General features: G+C 41.2%; 1 protein-coding gene across 3 annotated transcripts in view; it reads right to left on the bottom strand.

The window, feature by feature from the left end:
• The window catches only part of TRAPPC9 (trafficking protein particle complex subunit 9), a 1,102,825-nt gene that overhangs the window by 30,475 nt on the left and 1,063,735 nt on the right, over positions 1-8,615 (bottom strand). The window lies entirely within an intron of this gene.

The raw sequence follows: 8,615 nt of genomic DNA, 5'->3' as shown, positions 1-8,615 counted from the left end.
TTACTCTTTTGTTCCTGAATCTAGTTATGAAAAAGTAGATTCTTTTCCCTCTGATGTTACATGATACTTTACATGTATCTTCCCTATGAGTTTATCTTGATCTGTTTCCACTTATTAAATATCTTCTGTGTTAAGTGCTGGAAATACAAAGAGTGGTGAAATAGTCCTTGTTCTCAAGGGCCTCACAGTCTATTTGGGGAGATAAAATGCAAACAAGTATATACAATAAACTATATCCAGTATAAATTGGAGATAATCCCAGAGAGAAGGCACTAATAGGAAGAGACAGGGGGCAGGGGAAGGCTTATTTATTGTGTTATGTGGGATTCTAACTGAAACTGGAAGTCAAGGAAGTCAGGGGGCAGAGGGAGCATGGAGAGCATTCCAGGGATGGGGGCCAGCCAGTAAAAAAGCACAATTAGGAGATGGAGGGTCATCAAGAGTAAAGCCGGAGTCACTGGATTACAGAATATATTGGGGGTGTGAGTAAGGGAGAACACTAGAAGATTGGGGGTAAGGGGTATAGGTTATGAAGGGCTTTGAATGCCAGATAAAGGAATTGGTTTTGGAGGTAATATGAACGGATGGAGTTTACTGAATGAGAGGGAAATGGGGGAATTATATGAATGGGGTGTAATATGTTCAGACTTGTACTTTTAGAAGATTAATTTGACAACAAAGTAAAGGATAGACAGGAGTGAGGAAGAGATCTGAGGTAGAGGAATCAGAATGTTACTGCAACAGTCTAAGAATGAAGTGATAAAAGGCTCACACCAGGGTCGTGGGTGGCAGTATCAAAGGAGAGAAGGGGGCTTATAGGAGAGAAGATGGGAAGGTTGAATTAACAAGACCTGGAAACAGAATTGACATAGAGGGTAAGAGAGAAGGAGGAGGAGTCAAAGATGATACCTAAATTGCAGAATTGGATGACTAGGAAGTTAGCAATGACTTTTCATCAGTAAAGGGGAAATGAGGAAGGTTTGAGAGAAAAGACCAGTTTTGGATATATTGAGTTTATGATGTCTATGGGGCATTTAGTTTAAGATGTCCAATAAGCAGTTGGGGATGGGAGACTACAAGTCAGGGGAAGTAAGAGCTGGATTATACATTTGAAAATCATCTGCATAGAGGTGATATCCATGGGAGCTGATGAAGTCACTAAGAGAGAAAGTAGAAAGGGAGAAGAGAAGAGGGCTTAGAGCAGAGGTCTGGTGGACATCCCCAGTTGTGCCACCTGGATGAAGATGCAACAAAGGAGAGTGAGGAGGAGCAGTCAGACAGGAAGGAGGAGAACCAGGAGAGAATGTAGTGTCAGGAAAAACTAGAATCTCAAGGAGATTATGAGACATATGTTGGGTTTCTTCTCAAAGGAGTATCAGATTTAGAGATGAAAGGGACCTTAGAGGTTATCAAGTTAAAAGTCTTTATTTTATATTTGAATATTAACACTATTAACAATAAAAGTGATTGACATTTATATGACATTTGAAGGTTTACAAAGCACTGGAGCTGTACATTTCCTTGTATTAACAATAACTGTTTATATTTATATTCCACTTCAGGGTTATAAATTACTTTAAATATTAATTCAATTCTCACAGGGAACCTATAAGATAGGTGGGTAGTAAAAATATGTTGGGGATATCTAGCTGGTATAGTAGATAGAGTGCCAGACATGAAGTCAAGAAGACTCATTTTCCTGACTTCAAAATTGGCCTCAGACATTAGCTATGTGACCCTGAGCAACTCACTTTATCCTGTTTGCCTCAGTTTCCTTATCTGTAAGAGCTAGAGAAGGAAATGGCCAATCACTCCAGTACTTTGCCAGGAAAACTCCAAATGGAGCACGAAGTGTTGGCCTTTTTTCAAAATGACTAAAAAATATAAAAGTATTTTTTATTCCCAGTTAACAGATGAGAAAACTGAGCTAAGCCTTATGTGATTTATGAAAAAAAAACAGAGAAAACTTGAACTGAGGTCCTACAACTCCTAGTCCAATATGCTCTGAATTGGACTCAGGTTCTTTGTTTCTTGTATTCTTTCTTCCTCTGCTTTCTACACCAATGGATTGAAGAATTAAGAGGCCCAGATAGAGACAAGTTCTAAAGAAGTGTGTATGTCATTTGATCTAATTTGAAATCAGTGAACATCTTGATGGCAATTACCACAGAAAGTGATGCTGATATAGCCACTGCCGGATAAGAACGACAGGAAAGCCATGCTCACCAGGCATTAACTGCAGCAGCCTTTCACACGAGCAAAGGAATCATTGTCATATATGATCAGAGAAAAGACAGGTACATTTCCATTGTCAGATAAAGGGGAACATCGAGCTGCAGTTTGAGACTAAGGCAATACGAAAACTGCAGGTCTCTCCCTTTGTGTGATCTGCTCACCTCTGGAATGTCTATCCTCAGCTATCCTCTCTTGATTGGTGGGTGAGTGAGGGCTTCATACCCCATGGGCTGGTCCATCTTGCCACGTTCCTTGGGTGAGTATCCCTCTCTATTCCTCAAACTTTCCACTCCTTGCTCTGGGCTCAGTTATCAAATCAATATCATCACTGTTCTGGGTCAACTGACTGCCTTACGGAAAACTCACCATGCCTGTGACTCATGGAACACCTCATTCGTGAGCTGCCATTCCCATACATATATTCTCTCCCCCACTACAATATGAGGAGAGGGACAGTCTCACTTTTGTATTTGTATCTTCAGGGTTTATCATAAAACTTGATCCACAGGAAACCCTTAAGAAATACTTTTTTCTTTCATTTGTTTTGTACATGCCAAGACTGCCTTCTACTTCTCTTGCTTACCTAGGGATTTGGTAGCCCTGAATCTGGAATCTGCCACTTACTACTCCCCATGTGGTCTTTTTATGATTATATTTTTCCAGATTATAAGTATATACGTGTGTGTCACACACACACACACACATATAATTGCTTTTTGACATTTAGTCACCTATGCTCCCTCTCCCCCTGCTCCCTTTTACCCCTCTCTGAGATGGCAATTTTTGGAATGGAAGAAGAAAATTCTCGCTGGCTGAGCCTTGCAACAGGTTGAGAGTTCATAACTAACTCATACTCGATGACTATGCAAACCAATAAGCTTCTTTGACCCTGTGGCTTCAACTGAAAAAGGGAGAAGCTGTAAGCTTTGCTTTGGTCAACATAAACTCAGATTATAGAAAACAATGCTAGAAGAGGGGTTAAGTTCAATGAGTTCAACCCCATCAATTACAGGAGTAAACAAACTATTTTTGGGCTAGTTTTAGTGCTTTCACATAGGTCAAGTGACTTGCTCAGAGTCACACACCTAGTTAATAGAAAACCAGAACGAGAACCCAAGCCTCAAGAATTATAGCCCAGATTCCCTAAACCAGTTACTTAGCACACTAATTAGAAAAAGAAAAATAGATGGTCCATTGGAGGAAAGAGTTTCCAAAGATGTATGGCTGGTTGCAAGGATCAGGAGTAATAATTCCAGGGACAGAAGGAAAAAGTTGGCCTATAACTTGCTAACAGGCTACCCAGGGTTACCTTCTAAGCAAAAGAGAAAGTGGCAGCTGGGTCCAGCATGACTAGGCTATTGTCATTCAGGCTGTTCTCCAATGAAAGCTGAATCAGAGTCTGACAGATGGGGCAGAGTCAAGTGATAAAACTATAAACAGGGCAAGGTGAGAGACTCTGAAGGCAAAAGCCAATGCTTTCCTTTCCTTTTTTTATTTTAAAGGAGGGAAGGGACCTCCTAGCTTCACCTTCATTGCAAACTGAGCAGTCCTTGCAGTTACAGAAACTACTGATTCAACATCTTACCAGCATCATCTTTTACCATTATGATTTCAGAACTTGCATTTTTAAAATATTTATTCCACTTTGAATTCAACAATGTCAGAACAAGTGATATCAAACTCAAAGAGATCGATATCTGTGGGCTGCATATTCACTTAGAACATCACACACATTAACATTATTTAGGTCATAGTTCATTTCTATTTATTTTGTTAAACATTTCCCAATTATATCTTTTTTAAACCTTTAACTTCTGGCTTAGAATCAATACTAAGTATTGGTTCCAAGGCAGAAGAGTACTAAGGACTAGACAACAGGGGTTAAGTGATTTATTTGTCCAGGGTCATACAGCTAAGAATTATCTGAGGAGACATTTGAACTCAGGACCTCCCCTCTCTGGGCCTGGTTTTCTGTACACCTAGCTACCTAGTCCCCCCCTCCCCCATTACATTTTAATCTGACTCAGGCCACACTAGAAAGATTTATTAGCAACTTTGACACATTTGATTTAAATGAGAATATCAGAATGTAAGTGTTGGAATATACAATGTCAGAGATGGAAATGGACCTTGAAACTCAGAATATTAATACAGAATGGCAGAAACAGGAGGGAACTCAGAATCAATCAGTAAATCAAATGGTATTTATTAAGCACCTCCTATGTTCCATGTACTGTCAGGTACGAGGGATACCAAGATGAAGGTTGAAAGAACCCTCCTCCCAAGGAGCTGACATTCTATCAGGGGAGACACATGTGTCTGTGAGTCTATGCAGAATAAATGTCTGAAGAAAAATACAAACAAATATGAAGGAGTTAGGGCAAGAGGGCGCTGGTAGTTGGGGTATCAGAAAAAGCTTTGCACAGTAGGTAATGTTTGAGTTGAACCTTAAAGGAAGTGAGGGATTCGAGGAGGTGGAGGCGACAGTCTCTTTCAGGCATGAGGACTGACTGTACAAAGGTGTGCCGACAGGAGATGGCATCCTGTTTAAAGAACAGAGAGAAGGGGAGCTTGACAGGTCTGAGGAATGTGGGGAAGAGGAGCAGTGAGGCTTGAAGGACAAGCTGGGTGCAGGTTGGGAAGGGGCTTTCAAAGAGAAGTTTTGTATTTTATCACAGAGGCAAAAATGAGCCACTGGAGTTTACTGAGAAGGGGAGTGATGTAGCTTTGATAGGTACCTTAAGGGAAATCACTCTGGAAGCTGTTAGAATAGAGATGGTCAGGGCTGGAAAAGACCAGAGAGATAAGAGGGCATATTATAGGCAAAGAAAATAAAGTCTAGAGAGGGAAAGTATTGTAAGTATCGAATCAGATTCTGGGTACCAGTCAATGCACATATTTTAATGTTTATTTTATTGATTTTTTTCAGTCTTTTATTGTTTCAGCCTTTTCAGCCTACGATTACCTCATATGCCTCAGTATTTAACTACTGCCTGCCCAACAGGACTATGCGTTACTTGAGGGCAGAGACATGCTGTCTAGTATCTCCACATGGCAAGGAGGCACATGAGATCCCCCCCCTCACATCCCACCAGGTGAGGGGGGAGTCCAAACCTGTGATTTCATAAGGCAACTCCCAGATGATGGAATATATAATTGCAAATCGGCGATCCAGTGTAGCCTACAGGGGTTAGTCAGGAGACAGTGACATGTTGGAGGAGGCCAACTCTTGGAGAGTTGGTCAGCCCATGGGCTTATGATCACATGGCCAATATGTATCATGAGTAGGACCTATACTCAGGCTGGCTTAAACCCTGTCTTGAAGGCTGACCTCTATCCAGCATGTTTTGTGGTCTCTTAGACCACAGATGATGTACAAAAGTCCTCTAACTAAAGGCATTTTCACAGCATAGAAAATAGGGTTGTATTGAGAAGTGGAGAGCTGTGATCAAAGCTCGAATCCATATTTCTTAGCCTCACCCTACCACTGCCTCAGAATGGTATGAGGAAGCAGCTCTTAAATTGGTAATACTGAAGAACTATAGAAAAATAATTAGGAGAATTGGGTTCAAGTCTCAGCTCTTTATGTATGATCCTGGGCAAGTGGCTGCCCCTTTCTGTGCCTCAATTTACTTCCTAGAGAGGCAGCGTGGTATAGTAGACAAAGACATGGGCTTGGAATCAGAACATCCTGGCTTTAAATCCTTAGCCCAACACAAACTGGCTGTGGGACCACGGGCAAGTTACCTTTTGGCATTTCCATGATTTTTTCTAAGACTAATTTATAGGCAAGTTGCTGATACCTACATATATATGTGTGTATATATTATATTCATCCATCCATCCATCTATGCATCTATCTGTCTGTCTATCCATCCAGGTAGCTGTCTGTCTATCCATCGCTCTCTCTCTCTCTCTCTCTCTCTCTCTCTCTCTCTCTCTCTCTCTCTCTCTCTCTCTCTGTAGAGGGAGTTTCCACTCGGGGAGATCCTTACACTAATGAAATCACAAGTCCCAATGTCCCTACCAAAAGGAAAAAAACCCCAAATCTTTCCTACCTTACTCTATAAGAGTTGATATGAAGAAGAAACATATGCAGGACAGCTTTGAAAAGTATTAAGTTCTATGTGGATATAAATTTTACTTTTAAATACTCAGAGGATATGGCACTAGAAGGAACCTTAGACTCCATTTAGTTGTATAATTGTAGAAGCTGAGGCCCAGAGAGGTTAAGTGATTTGTCGAAAGATACACAGCTATTAAGTGGCAAAGTGTAGTCCTTTGACTTTGAATCCAGATTTTCCAACTACACATGCCTCCTCCACAAAAGGATCTGAACTATGCATTTGTATCAAAATGGCTTTCCAGCAAAGCTCCAAAGGTGACTTTATGTTATTCTTGCCAAAAGTTCCACTTCAGGGAGGCTTCTGCCTAGTGTAGGTCAAAAAGGACAGACTAGGAGATAGAGCTGGTCTCTGTGCAGCTGGCTGTTAATCCCCATTTCAAATAAGGAGAGGGCTGTATGTATAGAGATTCTCTTCAGATCTTTCATACAGAGACAATGTTCTGATTTTTGCTAAGGAATAGAAGATAGGAAGGGGCTGGTTTGGTGAAACAAAGCAGAGGAACTGGAAGGGAAGGGAATAAGCATTTATGATAATATGTACCAGGCACTGTGCTCAGTGCTGTTAATAAATATTTCACTTGATCTTTACAACAACTCTGTAAAGTAAGTGCTATAATAGTCTCCATCTTACAGTTAATGGGGAACTGAGGCACACTGTGATTTGCCTAAGGTGATACAGTTAGTAAATATCTGAAGCCAAATGTGAATGGAGATAGACTTGAGAAACTGAGATCTTTCTGATTCCAGGCTCAGAGCTCTAACCACTGTGATACCACTGGATTTGTGCCTCACAAAAGGCAAAAAAGAGAGAACAGAGAACTCAACTGGAAGACAGCCCAAAGATCAGATGCCAGCCAGGCAGGTTCTGGGCCCTAGTCCTCTGTCACTACCGCAAGCCATAATGTACCAACTACCTAAACTTATTCTTGGAGTCAAGATATTTTGCTTCTAACTTGGCCAGCTGTCAAGTCACTTAAAATTTTTGAGCCTTGTTTATAAAATGCGATTTATACCACCCTCCTCTAAGTTCGCAAACTTTAAAATTCCTATGAAAATGTGTGTGAATGCTATTATTATGGTGGTGGGAGTCATTAGTAGATGCTGGTCCAAGGCATCAGCATTATCTGAACTCTCAGGCACCTGATTTGGTCCAAAGAACCAGGGCTTTCCAGTCTCTTAACTGCTACGTTCACCTCTTATTTATCAGCATCTTCCCTAAAATATGGTCGTGGTACTATCATAATTCACCTAATTCTCTTGATACATGATGATAAGGGCAAAGAACAGACCAGTGAGAGTGTTTTCATCCTTTCTGAGAGTTGGAAACAGCATGAGATCTTATTCCCAAAGCGAGGTCTGACCATGCAGGAGAGAAGAAGGTCATAAACCATAAACTGTATAAATGTCTTTCCCACTGGCAGACCTCTTTCTCTCAAACCTCTCCTTCTTGGTAAATCCCTATTTTTAGCATGCTATCAGCTGCCTCTGCCTGACATCTTTCCTATTGACTCTGCTCTCTCGGACAAGCCGACCTCACAGTCACTTAGCTGAAGCCGAGGGCCCAGAACACAGGCAGCTGAACACAATCTGGAACTAGAAATCACACTAGGTTTGTCACAGTGTCTCCAGGTGCCTTTTTGGGTCTTAGGAGAAAGATTCAGGCTAGGGAACTCTTCCAGGCACAATGCAGTCTGGGGAAGGTGTGAGTCTATAGGGAAAATCTTTATGTCTTTCTGTACAGGGAGGGTAGAAACAGAGCAAGGCTACTTGATAAAGGCAAGGATGGAGACTAGGACTAAGGCACAGGTTAGGCAGGAAGGCTCTGGCATGAATATGAACATAACAGCTAAGTATTTGTAGGATTGTCATATGGAATAACAGGGATTAGACATGTTCTTCTTGACTTTAGAGGGCAGAATTGGAGCAGGGGGTAGAAATTGAAGAATGGCAGATTTTGGTTCAGTGGAAGGAAAAACTTCCTAATAATTAACACTGCCCCAAAGTGGAATAAATTGTTTCATCATGCAGTAAGCTCCTCACCTCCAGAAGGCTTCAAATGAAGCCTGGATGATGTGGATGATAAGGGTTAGACTAGATGATTATGGAGGTTCTTTCTCAATCTCAGATTATAGGGTCAAACACAACTACATTGAGTCTAGGAAGGTAGGAAGAACTGGAAGGGTCAGGGGGGAGATCCTAAAACAGATACCTAATCAAATCCAAAAAGGACTAGGAAAGTTTGAAAGATGGCATC

This window comes from Monodelphis domestica, chromosome 3 (genome assembly GCF_027887165.1).
Source record: "Monodelphis domestica isolate mMonDom1 chromosome 3, mMonDom1.pri, whole genome shotgun sequence".
NCBI lineage: Eukaryota > Metazoa > Chordata > Mammalia > Didelphimorphia > Didelphidae > Monodelphis > Monodelphis domestica.
This window is presented reverse-complemented; position numbering and strand designations above follow the sequence as displayed.